This window comes from Phodopus roborovskii, unplaced genomic scaffold (genome assembly GCF_943737965.1).
Source record: "Phodopus roborovskii unplaced genomic scaffold, PHOROB, whole genome shotgun sequence".
In the NCBI taxonomy this organism is placed as follows: Eukaryota; Metazoa; Chordata; class Mammalia; order Rodentia; family Cricetidae; genus Phodopus; species Phodopus roborovskii.
The window spans coordinates 4,211,593-4,227,385 of NW_026126578.1; the positions used below are offsets into that span (position 1 = coordinate 4,211,593).

Here is a 15,793-nt window from a genome sequence, read left to right on the forward strand (position 1 = left end):
GGAACAAAATCAGAACCTAGGCAGGTAGGGTCTGAGGCAGCAGGGCCTTCTCATGGTTCTGCAATGCTGGTCCCTCTGAGCCCTATGTTCCTCCCATCAATAATGGGCAATACAAATTGCATCTCTAACTTTCTGAAAACACAAGAACATAATTCCCAGGTGTCAGCGAGTCTTACCATATTCTGCAAAGCATATATTCCTAATTTTCATTTGTTCCATTGTTTTGTTGGTGGTGCTTTGTTGACATTAACTCGGGGTCTCTCCTAGCCTAGCCTGGCCTCAAACTTGCTGTGGAACTGAGAGTGTACTTGAACTCCCAATACTTTTGTTTCACCTACTAGGTGCTGGAAAGACAGTCATGTAACACTATGACTTGCTTATTCTGTGTTTCAGGTGGCACTCAGGGCTTTGTGCATGCTAAGCAAGTACTCTACCAACTGAGTTATATTTATAGCCCCAATTTCCTATTTTGATTTATTTTTATACTTATTTATTTATGTGTATGTTTATGTATGGGGGCCCCAGGACAATTTGTCAAAATCTGTCCTCTCCTGACTCAGGAGAGGAAAAGCTTAATGGCAAACATCTTTTCCTGCTGATTTATCTATCTCACAGCCCCAAATATGTGATTTTTTTTAAAAAGCAGCTAAATTTTTATTTTAACTTATTCTAAACTAGTGTTCACAGGAACAATATTTTCCTAAGCTACTAGTCTTTCTGTAAAAAATTCTTTACTGACTTGTATTATATAGTAATCTATTTGAGGAAATTTAATTAGTCCTTTTCCACTAGAAAATTAATTAACCACACAATAGAGGTGTCTCAGATATTTAGGTCAGCTCAGGCTTCTAGGGGGTTTGTTTGTTTTCTTTCCCTTGGTCACCAGGATGATTAGCGTCTTGGCATTTGACAAGATTCACTGTCACAATGACTCCTCTGCATCAGCAGAGGATGACTGGCAAGGCTTCAGCTGAGGTTGATTGGCAATGATTGGCAATGACATTGTAAATATGTTTTGGAGCAGGAAGCATCTTTACAGAGATCCCCTAACTTCAGACTGGAGATTTAGTTTAGTTTGTAGAGCACTTGCTTAGCATGCTCCAAGTCCTGGGTTTGATTCTCAGGCTTACATTAATGAATGTGATGGTACACACCTGTAATCTCAGCACCTGGATGCTGCAGGCAAGATAATCAGAAATTCAAGGTCATCCTTGGCCACACAAAGAGTTTAAGGATAGTCTGGAATACCAGAGACCCTGTCGTCTCAAAACAAACAAACAAACAAAAAAACCCTATGAAGTAAGGTATTTTTCTTCCTTATATCCCAATTAAGAAAGTTGCTGTGAGAGCCATGAGAATGTTCTGGCAGTGGGGAGGGGGGCTTGGGATCTAGTGAGGCTAAATCCACTTGTTCATTTATTGATAATGCATCATGATTAGAGTTTTCAAGAGATTCACACTTTTATGTAGTTCCATTTCCTTTTAATTTTACCCATTGAACAGAACATGCTATAACATAGAAATGAGTCTTCCAATCAGAAATGTTCAGAGTGTATGTCTGATTTTCTTCATAAAATGAAACTAAAGGTTTACAGTTGTGAGAAGTATCTTGAAAAATGATGTTTGTATATATATTTAGATTATACCAAATCCAAAACCAATTCTTAGCTCTTAGAACACTAACACAGCTGCTTGGGCCTCAAAATTCACACAAGTCCCTGCTTAAGAGTTCTGGAAAAATTCTAGCTACTGCACTGTGTTCCATGAACAGCTCTATTGGGAATCTAAGAAGAATAAACAAATAAGCATTGCCAATTATATATGACAGAGAGTCTATACCTAATAGAAAATGACACAACAGGACTAAGACTGAATGAGTCAAGAACCCATTACTTCACAGGCATGATGTTATATACAACTGAGAACTAGAATGTATAGTAGGTTTGTTTGTTGGCAGTTTGTTTCCATCATGAACATAGGAAAAACCTACTTTTGGGCTCAGTGTGTAGCCCTGTGCCTGCCTTGGGAAAACCAATAGGTGTGTATTTACTAAATGTGTAAGTAAAGGAAAGATTTCCAGGTCAGTGAATGAAGCGAAATTGTTCTGCATCGAAGGAAAAACAATTGTAGAGTGTCAGTGTTCACACATCTACAAGTTTCTAGGTGGGCTTTTAAACTAAATGGAAATTGTCATGAAGATGATTTGCAAATTGCTGATGAAACTGGGAAAGAGATCTATAGTCACTTGATATTGTGAATGCTAACTGGTGGATGCACTCTGCTAGCCAATCTAAATGAATTCCAATGACCTAGGGCAGCCCCCTCCCGATAGTAAGTTTTCTTCATGAAAAGAGTCAAGAGATGATCACATGCTGAAAATCTCTACAGCACCAGATGACCTTTGAAGCTTAGGCTTGGCTAATTAGGAAGTGTGGCAACCAGTGATAAATCCAATGATCTTTTAGGTACAAAAGAGGGAGGTTGGAAGTTGTCAAAGAAATTAAATTCAGGTGAGTTGTGTATCACTGGCAGGCCAATCTTAGTGGGGGGAGAGCTTATAGGTAAATGGAAAATACCAGAGTATGTGTGTATTCCTCAGATGTCTCATTCCATCTTAACTTGATACTGGAATTCATCCAAGCTCTACTTTTGAATGAAAGGTCACTGCCACAATTAACTTTCCCCCACTCTCTTTCCCTCCAGGCCCTGCTGCAAAAAAGAAGTATGTCAGTTATAATAACCTGGTTATCTAATCCGTTCCATCCCATGGAACCACGGAGGAGGAAGACCTTCAGTTACTCCGTCATGCAATCTGGCATAGGACTATTTTGGTCCTGCCTGCTTCCCATCTCTGGAGGAGCTTCCCCAGCTGGGAGACCAATGTTAGAGGATCCACACATCCTAAACAGCTGCTTTATGAGACACCTTTACTTTATCTTGGCTTAAGAAGTCATTGACATCAGCACTGCCATCTCGGCTGCAATTCTGAACTCCCTGAATAAAGGGAGAGTTGAGACTCAAGTCCCACCCGGCTCTTTTGGATAAACTGCTGAGAGCCTCAGACTGTTTTTGGGGCTGACTTGTCTTTCTATGTATGTACTTCCAGGCTGCAAGGTTTTGAAATTTTCTGTACAGTTTGTGAGGACCTTTGCACTTTGCCACCCAATGTCGTACCTCGGTTCACTGTTTGTTTTTGAATGCCCTGTTTTCTTAGAACCTTATCCTCTCACACGGTGGAATCTTTGAGAAAAATTTAAAACAACTAAATTTAAAGAAAAAAAATTGAGGCAGATGTAAGAGAACACAAACCCCAACACATATCTGTAAATGACTGTATGGTAATGATACCAGTACCACGGAAAATCACGTTATTTTATTTTTTTTAAACACACACAAAATGATATTTAAAGACCAAAAACTGTGCTGAGAAGATATGCCCCACCTATCTTTGGTACATAGTAGGTGATGTGATGTCAAAGAAAAGCATTGGCTAAATGGAATAGAGGTCTTGATTTTTGGAATGCATGCCGGTAATGTATTTTACAGTACCTGTTTATAATTTGTGTTTACTAGTTGTGTTGCGTTTGTGTTCTCTTTTGTTATTTTACTTAAGGTATATGGATATTTTGCAATAATTTTAATGATTATTAAGCTATTTGAAGGAAAGGATATGGATTTTTTATGTCTTGAGGTTTTGTTTATGCCCCCATGATGACCAGCGTGATAAGGACTTTAAAAAAGAAGCATGTATGTTTTTTACTGTTTGTAATAAGTACTTTCGTTAATCTTGCTGCTTATGTGTCAATTTAGTGGACAAAAAATAACAAAAAACAAAAAACAAAAATTCCTTGCTGAAAACAATTCCCTTTCCATTCTCTTCCAGTTCTGTGGTATTGTCTAAGAATGTATCAATAAAATACTTTGGTTAACTTTTCTATTTTCTGTAGTAAGTACTTTAGTTGCCTGCCCTCCACCACACACACTTGTTTACAGTTTATTTGAAAGCCTGAGCTAAAGAAGACTACTGACAGCTCAAGTCCTAAGCTCCCGAGGGCATTGTTTCTGGAATGCACAGCAAAAACCTACAGGGTCTCCTGGAAAAGGGAGAATTACAAAAACCAAGCATTCTTTTTCTACATAACTCAATCCTCATAGAGGACTCTGGTTTAATTCCCAGAACCCATATGCCAGCTTACAACTGTCTGTAAATCCAGTTCTAGGAGACCCTACACCCTCACACAGACATACATGCAGGCAAAACACCAATGTGCATAAAATAAAAACAAATTAAAAATTCTCATATGTGCCATGCAGTGGTGGCGTGCTTGGAAGGCAGAGGCAGAAGGCTCTCTGAGTTCAAGGCCAGCCTGACATACAAAGTGAGTTCCAGGATAGCCAGGGCTGCTTCACAGAGAAAGCCTGTCCTGAAAATCTAAAAACAAAACAAAAATGCTGATAAGTTAGTTCAGCAAGTTGTCTATCAAAAACAAATAAAAATATAAGAAAAAGAAACACTTGCTTACAGACCAGCACTCTCTATAAAATTCATTAAATGATGAACATTTCTACAAAATGGAACTAAAAGGACATAGGGCACAGGAACAGATAACTGACACAATGGATTTGCTTTTGAAAACAAACATGATAGGTAGTGTTTTTGAAGCAAGATTAAGACAGAGAGAGAGAGAGAGAGAGAGAGAGAGAGAGCGAGAGAGAGAGAGAGAGAAACATCCTCAAGAAATCACTTACAGCAGTACGCATGCCAAGAACATACCATGACCTCCTTGTGCAGAGTGACATTGGTACCTAGAACTCCAAGTATGCCCCCAAATCCAATGTGTATTCAAATATCCCATGGCTGGGGTGAAGGGGAGACAGCACAGATGAAAAGAGTAGGGGGTTGTTTCTTTGTAACAAGTATGGTTTTTCTTCCCACCATCTGGTCTTGTCCCTCTGCTGCACCAGCCCCAAATAACACACAGAGATTCTGTATTTGATATAATGCTGTTGGCCTGGTTACTTGTTTCTTATACGCTAGCTCTGTCTTAAGTATTAACCCATTTCTGTTGATCTATGTATTTTTCTTACCAGGGAGGGCTGGCATACTGCTTTCTCCCGACTCTCCATCTTGGCTCTCCTTCTTACTACTTCCTCTTTTCTCCTTGTCTCCTAGTCCCTCCTATCTTCCTTTCCTATTGGCCAACAATACTTTATTCATTAACCAGTATGAGAACATATATATATATATATATATATATATATATATATATATATATATATATACATCTCCCATCATTTCTTTCACCCCAATCAGTCTCCAAATAACCAACATGGAGATTTAATATTAATTGTAAATGCTTGGGCAATAGCTCAGGTATTTTACTTCCTAACTCTTCCATTTAATTTAACTTATATTTCTTATCTATGTTTTGCAAGGTGGCTTGGTACCTTTTCTCAGTACACCAGTATATCTTGTTTATCTCTGCATCTGCTGGATACTCCTCTGATTCTTCCCAGCATTCTTATAGTCTGGCTTTCCAGCCTAATCTCTCCTGCCCAGCTAGAGGCCAGTCAGCTTTTTGTTTTTGTTTCCAGTTAAAAGTTATTTATTCAACAATATTTTCTGCTAATTCTTCTTTGGTTTTAGTCCCCCCCCCCAGGGTTTCTCCATGTTGCCCTGTTGGTCCTTGGAATTCAGTCTGTAGACTGGGCTGGCCTTGAACTCAGAGATTCGCTTGCCTCTGCCTCCCAAGTGCTTGGATTAAGGCATGAAACACAAAGCCCAGCATTTTCCTAATTCTAATTCTAAATCACATAAGACAGGAAGAGAGGCTACACAGAAAAACTGTTCAGAGACCTGTACAGAATACAATCCCCTCATTAACTCATTATCCATGAGAGAGACAAATTCAAGTCATTCACTTTCCAAGAGTAATAATAGGGATACAGAGTACTCCATACCAAAATATTTTATAAATCTTATATTCATATTTCTGTTAAAATTTACCTAATATAAAATGATACTGGCTTTAAAGAACATACAAGCAATGACTTAATTTCTTTTCTTACAAAGATCAAGTACATAAAATGTTTGAAATCTCTTTACTGCCCACAAAGTAGTTAAGAACCACTTGAGGGTTAGGGTATAGTGAATGGAAGAGTGCTTGCCTAACAAGAGCAAGGTCCTGAATGCTGCTCCTAGTACTGAGAAGGGAAAACCAGGAACAAATGAGAATATGTCCATTCTTCATTTCCAGTGGTTAACATATGCTGAAGATGTAACAGAAGGTCAGAGATTTCTGGCTATAACACATCTCCTACAGGTTCTCAATTTCAAACTATCTTACTGGCTTTTGGAGACCACATGGGTACTGGATACTTTAAATCCCAGCAATTAGGAAACTGACGCAGGTAGGACTCTGAGTTCTTGGCCAAACAGGGCGATCTAAGGAGAACATGGTTCAAAATAAATAAATAAATAAATAAAAATGAAAAAGCAACATAAGGTTTTGGGAAGCATGTACCCTCAAAGGAAACCCTTTAGTATTCTTAGAGTTACACCCACTAGGAGACAAAGTCTCTCTTTCATTCTACTTTCTCAAGAGCTTTGGGCTTTGAAAGAATGTGTATGCCACCATGCCAGCAAGGTATGCAGCCACTGGGCAGGAACCTCCTGATGGGTTAAGAAGTCAGTCTTTCCTCAACAGCTGATCTGAACTGTACTTGTCCCTCCCCTCTTTCCATATCTTCATCTTGAAGACTGGCTGGAATTCTTTAAAGTTGATAACAATTAAATTTGAACAGAGGCCTTTTCAGCTTCTTCACCATCTGCAAAACATCAAAGAGGGCATCCAAAGCATCTCCTGTTACCATGAGGGATGGGTCTTTGGTGGCAACTTCCAACAGAAAGCACCCAATGGTTTTAAGAGTTTCAAGTGTGCCATCTTCTTTGGCTAGGATGCCGCCAGTGATTAGCCAGCTCTTTATTAACCAATGAAATTATTACATATTTACTGTGTACAAAGATTATTCTACAGCAAGAAAGTGCTTGCCACACAAGCATGAAGACTCAAGTTTGATCCATACAACCCATGTTAATAAAAAGCCAGACTTGGTGGTGTGTATTTATAATCCCAGCAGTAGAGAGGTGGAGACTAGCAGATCCCTCATGCTCCCTAGAAGCCAACAAAACCTGAAAATCGACCTCCAAACAAACAGACCCTGCCTGAGAAAATAGAAATAATACTCAAGTTAGCAACACATACACAGACAAGGGGGAACACATATATACATACAAAACATATTGGATGGATGGGTGAATAGATAGATAGATAGATAGATAGATAGATAGATAGATAGATAGATAGATGATAGATTAATTAAATAAATATTCCATGGTGAATGTAGTTGTCACTCATTTCTACATCGCAAGATAAAACTCTCATATTCTTCCTCCCTTTGGTCTCTGTTGAGTCTTCCTGTAGTCCCTTGCAAGTGATGCTTTTGCAGAGATTCCAAAATTTCATTCTAGTATCAGACTGCAGAAAATAAATCGCCTTTTCCAATTTCTCCTATCCTTTCAACACTCACAAACTAATAGACCATGGGGGAAATTGCAAATCAAAGCAGAAACACATTTGGACTACTACCACTAGTGCCAACATCAGGGTGGCTACCTCTTGTTTTAAAAACAAACTTAATATTGCAGTGCCTTCACCTTCCTGGTGGGGAAACATAGTCTATAAAATAACATGTGAACAGTTCATGCTATCATGTCAACATGATCAGATGACCATGTTGTAGAATCACTTTCACTAAGAAATATTTCTCCATTATTCATATGTTCAGCCAAGAATACTGAGAAGCCAGTAAATGCATATGGCATTTAGAGCAGGACAGACACCTTCTGAAAACACCTGCTCTATGTATTTATCCTCACAGTACAACTGAGCTAATGCTGAGAAGTAATGATGGAAAAGGGAGGGATATAGTACAATACATAAATAATTATTAAATATATCACATAGTCTATATATTATTTGTGTTACATACATATCTATAAATTTGCTTGGACCTCAAATTCACTTCTAACATCTTGCAGTACTTCTGTCTCCCACTAAATACCTGGGATTCAAGTTTGTTTATAGCCATAGAACAAACATATTAGAAAATGTTATCAACACCAAATCTATAATTTGGATCTGGAGTGCTCCCCTCAAAGGTTCCTCTAATGTTGAATGCTCAGCCCAAGATTAACACTTTTAGAAACCATGAAAAATGAGACCTAGTAAGATCCCCCAGGGGTGTTGCCTAGCACAGTTCCTCCCAACATTACCCATTCCTCTCTTGTTCTTTGTCATTAACATGTCTTGTCTTTGCTGATACTGTTTGAAAGGGCAGTCTTTCTCCATCATCCCAGGGAATCAATTTACTTGTTTTATTTTTCTTCACAGCACTTAAGATGACTACCTGATTTTAGAGATTTGTTTTACTGCTTTTGTCAGTCTCCCTGTAGTGTTCTGTTTCAGAAGATCAGATATTTTTGGGTTTGCTCATGGTAATTTCCTAACCCTTAGACTAATGCTTGACAGGTAGTAGCTTGTCCTAAACATATTTGCATCTGATCCAGAGAAAGAAAACATGGATAAATGAAGTGTAAGCCTGAAAGCACATGGCCAGATAAGAGGCTGTACTGACAGGGTCATCATCTCTGCAAGAGGCATCAGAGCTGGGACTCAAAGGCTGAACTGAGCTCTAGTAATGAGGAAAGAAAGAAGGATGTGGAAACATTTTACTTGCAGCCTCCTCAGCAAGGTTCTGTGAAATGGAAGTCTTTTGATCAGAAGATGAACTGATATTTTGAGTAAGTAAGTTGGGAAAATACAAAGAGGTAAATATCCTAAATTAGATCGCTTCCATTAGAAGAAAAGCACTTATACCTGCAACCCCACCCAATATGTGTCACTCATGAGGCAGAAGCAGGAGAACTATTATGAGTATAAGACCAGGCTGGGATACAGAGTAAGAACTTGACTCAGACAAACAAACAAGAAGAAAGGATAAGGATACTAAGAAGACAGGGAAGGGTTAGAGTAAGAAGATACTAGGCTCCTTATTAGAATTCTGTCGGGTTAGAGCTCTGAGCTCTGCTTCTTGCCAGTGTCAAAGGACAGAATTACAATTTCAAATCTTAATTGGCTTTCCTTTTAAGAATCAGATTGGGCAACTTTTCACTCCATAGGATGGATTATGTCTTCCAGTGAGCCAAGCAAATTAGATTGCCTTCATAGACAGAAAAAGGCAACAGAAAACAGATGGGTCAACTCAAAGTGACTTTCCTCATAAGAGAGAACAGAGAGGTTGAACAACCACCAAATAGCTGATTGGTCAATTTCAGTTAGCTTTTCCTGAGTTGGCCTAAAGTCTGAGCTTCATTCCTGTGCCAGTGGAAAGTAGCCAGCTGGGCAAAGTTGCCAATTTACCTCTCTGGTCCTGATAAACAGCCTACTCTTGGCTCAGTGACATGGAACTTCAGCAGGAGCGGTTCCATTTTGATTTTTCAGTCTGGTGTGTTGAGGCACAGTGCTAGAGCTCAATCCAAAACAGTGATTCTCTGTAATTTTTATTTAACACTAGCTATGAAATCTCAGGCAATCCATGTAGCCTGGGACACTCTGACTCTTCATCTTTGTAATGGAGATGGGATATGCATGCAAATCTCTGTCGTTCATCAGGGTGATACTATCAATTTGTTCCAGAACATTAGTTCATTCTCAGAGTGTGCCAACCAAGAATGAACACCATCATCAGAAGCAGCATTGGATGTGGTAAGCAGGGTCCAACATGGGTAAGAATAATCACTCCATCGCTGTCACCACAGCAGACACAGCCTGAGGTATCCAGCAGTACTTTTGGCAGTGACTTTCTACAAACAAAAGCAATTAGACTCCAGTGAAAATCCCATAGCCCCTAAGCCAACTGCCTCTGCTGTTATTTACCCTCTCATATTTCCTCTATGATTGATCTTCTTCAAATTTTTGTTTTATCATGTTGTCTTCAGTGTCTGCTAAGTCATCACACCTAAATATATTCTCCACCCTTCCAATATCTGTCTTGATGATAAAGATACTTTGCCAACCCAAGGCATGATAACATTCTTACTGAAGGTGAGTGTGGCCCCAGAGCACTCTATAAATATCTGGGGTTTTGTTATCTTCATCAGCATCTGATGGATAATAGAATTCTGGTCATTTCATCACTTAGAATCAACAAAGAACTACAGGTACAATTTGTCTGAATTATTCTCTCTCACACATAACAATAATAAACAGGTCAAAATATGAACATTTCTCATGCCTCCTGAAAATTTAGACATATGGTTTCTGCCTTTGGTAACCATGAACTTTCAGTGCATGAGTCTCGTGTCTCATACCAATGTGTATCTGCCCTCTTTAAAAGGGTTGGGGAATGAATGAGTAGTGATAGTGAAGTAGAGGACAAAGTCTAACTTCCTATCTCTCCTATATTCTAAACTTTAGTATGCCTAGGGGTGACCCAGTGTTATGAGCAATTTTCTCACCAGGTCCCAGAGCCACATCAGCCCCAATATAACACACAAAGACACTGCATTAGATATAAAGTTGTTGACCTGTTACTAGCTAGCTCTGTCTTAAATATTAACCCATTTCTATCAATCTAAGTGTTTCTGCGTGTTCTTTTCTTACTGGAGAGAGGGACCAGATATCTTCTAACAAGTCTCTACATCTTGAATCTCCTCCTACCTCTCCCAGAATCCTCCTTGTCTCCTAGTTCTGCCTATCTTGCCTTCCTATTTGCCAACAGTGCTTTATTCATTAACCAATAAGAGAAACATATTTACAGAATGACATCTCCCATCAACCCAGGGTGTTGCTCAACATACAGATTTGGAGGTATTATGAGGACCCTGGATTTCATACTCTGAAAGAACTCCCTGGGAAGGATCATGTCCCAGGTCCTGACCTGGATTTCAGTTCTCATGAGCACTGATTGCAAATTTGTAGTGAGATATCCACCCTGCCCGCACCTGTAGCACTGAACACGCAAAACTACTCCCATTTGGGCTTCTTCACAGGTGTAGATGTGAATGGGGAAGGCTATGTCTGGGGTCCCTGACCCTAGCTCCTCTCTTGGTTCCGGTCAGGTCATAGAGAGCAACCTGTGTGTGGATTCTTGGAGCTGGAAGTTTCTGATCATCAGTTTCTTATATAAGTGACTTCTCCAAGAATAAACCTCACTTAACCTGTACCGAGTTTAGTGAATCTTGATTCTGTGCATCTAGCCATACACATTAGATCTTCCAAGCGACTTTCAGACACACCCATGACCAGCCCTTACTCCAGAGAATACAGATCATCATGGCCTGGTTTAAACCTCTGTGTTTCCTTCTTCCTGAGCTTCCTTGGAAACCAAACAAGGTAGATCAAGTATTTATAATCCTACCTCTTTCATGGGAATTAGAGTTCCTTTAAAGAGTTTGTAAGTAAAATATATTGCTGGTCATGGTGGCTAATGCCTATAATTCTATCACTTGGGATACAGAGACAGGAAGATTGTGTCATCTTGAAGGTCAGTCTGCTCTACAAAGTGACTAGCATGACATCCAGATGTATAGGGAGACCTTGTCTCAACAGATAAAAACCAAATCAAAGAAAATGAGCAATCCAATAAGAAGCCACATTGCTGTGCACCACCCTTAGAGTTTAATTTATTATATCTCTGGGGTAAGGTTTCTGAAGAGCACTTCAAACTACTTCCCAGGCACAAGACACTGATGTTTTGTGGTTCCTACCATGATCATTTCTTATTCACAGTTTTTCTTCCAGAATCAGTTTCACACATAATAAAATAACCAAGATAATCCAGGGGAAAACAAAACACAGAAACTATTTTTGTTGTTGTTCTTGCTAGAACATCATGCACGCATTGTGGACATTCCACATCCTAACTGCTTTTGTGAGTCGCTGTCGCTGGTCTGAGACTGTGCTTGTTCCCACCACCTTTTAGCTTGCAGGAAGTTAAGAAGACTCGATGGATTTGATGTGTAGTCACATGTGTCTCCTTCAGTCACTTCTCTATTTGCCCCTCTTCCTTCCTTCCTTTCTTGGGGTCATGGCTAGAGACATGGAAATCTCTAGAAACTTCTCTTGCTCTGGAGGGCAATATTTTCCTGCCTGTGTTCTCTGGCTCATCACTATAGTAACCTATGCCTCTTTGACATCTGTCATTCCCAGGCCTACTCCGCTTACTTGGCAATATCCATATTGTTAAATACATCCCACACACCCCCCCACCTCAGGAGTACAGGGTACAGTGGTTTCTACCTCTGAGACACTTTCACTAGATCTGCTTTGCTGGTCCAAACTTAGTTTTATTTTTCTGTCAGATGTTGAACCAGACGATGCTAGGATTTTAATCCGTATGTGTTTTGAGTACTTACAGTATACTTGGCACTATGAGTCACGGCAGTTAAAGTCCCTGTCCCCAAAGATCTGCACTCTACAAGAGAGGTTGCTCATTAGATGTTGCACTTTGTCTCAGAGCTCACCCTTCAAGCAACACAATCTGATTCCCTGCAGATCCCAGAATGGTTGCATTTCTTCTGTTCCCCAAAGACCCCATTTACTTCTACTTACTGCTTATCAGTTAGTCGACTTCTCTAAAAGGGCCTGGAGATTCTGGTGGGCACAGACCCATCTGTCAATACACCTGGTTTTATAGATGAGAAATGGCTTTGCCTCCCAACAGCAGGGAGCTATTCACTATGAAAAACAAAAAAAGGAGTTAGTGTTTTCTCAGGGAAGAATCATTCTTTGAGTCACAAGGGGGCTGGTGGCATCCACTGGTAAAGTGAGTAGCACAGTCTTATTATTTTATCCTTCTTCTTCTACCAAACAAGAGTTTCTGTGAGAGGCTACATGTGGCTATGTGCTGGGCAGTTACAGGTCCATATTAGCAATGCTATCCTGCCAGGGGACACTGACAGTCCAGTCAGACTGAGTTGAATGGGTAGGCAGGGCTGCCTTTTTGTTTCCACAGACACACTGTGAATAGAGATGGCAGATATCAATTATAACTGAACTAGCTGTGCACATGGCACTAAGTTGCCCTAAATGTAGGTATCATTTAAACCTGGATCATCCTCTCCCTCTGTGTATGTACACAATATATATGGACTGATCTTATCTATTCCTTAAAGACTAGAGGAAAAGAGATAAGGACAGGTAATTCCCTAATGACATAGTTAATAAATGGCAGATGTGGAATTTTAATCCCTACCCTACTCACTACGGATCCTATATTATTAATAGCTAAGTTATATAATGTAGAAAATAATTTATTTTGCTCCTCTTTTTTGGTAGGTTTTGCTATGGGTTGAACACAGGATCAAATGCATGCTATAAACACATACTTTAACACCAAGTCACAGAAGACCATTCATTCCTCCAAAAAATCACCATAACCACCAAACAGAAAATAAATCCCAAAAGGAATAAAACACAATTTCTTACACAGACAGTACATAATAATTCCACTAAGATGGACTGGTAAACAGTATTGAAAGTGACTCAGAAGGAAGGAAGAATGTGACAAAGAAAGGCTCATAGTCATTTTCAAAATGATCTCAACTGCATAAATACATATATACATGCAAAGAAAGATCCTGGAAAAGAATATAGAAAATGAGTTGTATAATCATAGATAATTATTTACTCTTTCCTTTTCTCCTTTATTTCCATTTGCTTTACAATGTGGACACACCACATCTATAATCATGAGAACGCAGTTTTTAAACAGCCCTATGAAGTGAAGAGCACAAGTTGCTGGCTTCATGGTGAAAAGCATCTCTGATAACAAATGCAAGAACAACTACTCTAGACTTTATGGCTACAGTAGAAAGGCCTGGGGGTTGTCTGCAAACTATACAGTCATAGTCTCCATTCCACACCAACTAAAGAACAATCCCAAAGAAGAACTTGTTCTTTAGAGAAACACAGACACAGCAACTGAGCCTTGCATAAGACACTGGTTATTAGAAATATCAGCCACTCCCACAAAACATGGATCCAGCTGTTCATATATCTACAACATATAAGAACCTACAACCATGCAGAAAAAGCAACATGCCCAATGGACCAGAATGAGACCCTAGAAATGCAGTTAGTAATTTTGGGCAGTGGTGGGGTGGGGCGCAGTTAATGTGATACATTTCTAATATTTTATATTCTATAAAACACAAACATATCAATATAACTATCTATATATGTATGCATATGTACACATGCATTATCTATCATTTATCTGTCTATCTATGTCTATCTATATATCTATAGCTGATGAATATAGATGAGTGTATGTATTATATTCCTCAGAATTCCTCAGAAATCCAATACTGATAAGACAGTATTGGGGGAGGAGCATATCTGAAGGAATAAAGATTAAGTGTAATCATGAGAGCAGAACCTTTGTGAATGGAGACTGTTACATCCTAAAGAAACAGCAAAGTACAATGAGATGTAATCTAGTCTAGCTAGGAGATACCCTCACTGATTTCTCACAAACATGCACCCAGATCACAGATTTGCCAACCTTATAAACTATGAGAAATGCATTTGTTTCGTTTATAAACCACTCATAGCACTTTTAAAAAGCATCCTAAGCTACTGTGTGTGTGTGTGTTGATGCTGACATATATGCATATCTGAAAATAAAACATTAGAATCACTCTATCACCTAATCCCACAAAAATCTACAGGCTACAAGATGAACAACTTGAGATGGTTAATTTCAGCTGTAAACTTTCTTGAATTAAGAAATGCCTAGAACATTTTTGAGTGTGCTCATGAGGGCATTTTCAGGGAGGATTGATGGGATGAAGACATTTCCTCAGTGAAGGTGGCCACATCTGACCACTATCAACCAGAGCTGACCTCACCACCAGGTGCAGCCTCACCTTCATGTGCTCCATTCCCTGAGCCCAAATCAATCTTTCTTTTCTGAGGTTACTTCTTCTCCAGTATTTTGGCCACGGTCAAATTACGAATGCATAAACAAATAGAAAAAGAACAGATACTTCAGCAAGTAGGGAATCATATGCTAATTAGCAAGTGAAGAAATGTATGAAAATGATATGCACAACTCATTAATGATCAGAAAAGAGTAAACTGCAACCAAAGTCCACATCTCCTTCCATTTCATTCAATAGGCAACATTGAAAACAAATTCAAGTAAAACACTATCAGACTTGTTGATCTGAGCACTTATTTATTAGACCATTCTGGAAACAATTTCTACTTCATGAACTTGAGCATTTCAATACAACCCAAATGGGACACTTCTTCCTAAGTATTCCAGGAATGATGGATTAAGTGTATCTGTGGCCACACTGTGTTCCTCTTGAGAAAAAAAAATGGAAATATCCCAAGGTTCACTGATAAATAAATGTCAATGCAGTCAATCAATGGAGTATTATATAGAATGAAAGTGAAGAAATAATAGGAGTGAATTCCAGTAACATAATATTGGGTCAGAAAATCATGTTTCAAAGTATACAACATTCAAAGTATGTAACATTCTCTCTGAGGAAAACCGGATGTAATATGGAAGAATCCCATAATTATGAATTATAGCAAATTGTTGATATTGCTGTGGTTCTATAGTGATGGATCACTTCATTGTTAAAATAAGGATGAAGAAAGATATACATGAACCTGTAATGGTTGTGCTTAAATAAGAAGAGATCATGACTATCTCA

At 39.0% G+C, this 15,793-nt stretch overlaps 1 protein-coding gene across 1 annotated transcript in view; it reads left to right on the forward strand.

Moving 5' to 3' along the window:
* Nucleotides 1–3,256, forward strand: part of Grm7 (glutamate metabotropic receptor 7) — an 803,889-nt gene extending 800,633 nt beyond the window's left edge. The window contains 1 exon segment of the mRNA XM_051203689.1: nucleotides 2,704–3,256. The gene's annotated coding sequence lies outside the window, so the exon portion shown is untranslated.
* Nucleotides 3,257–15,793: the final 12,537 nt, after the last annotated feature.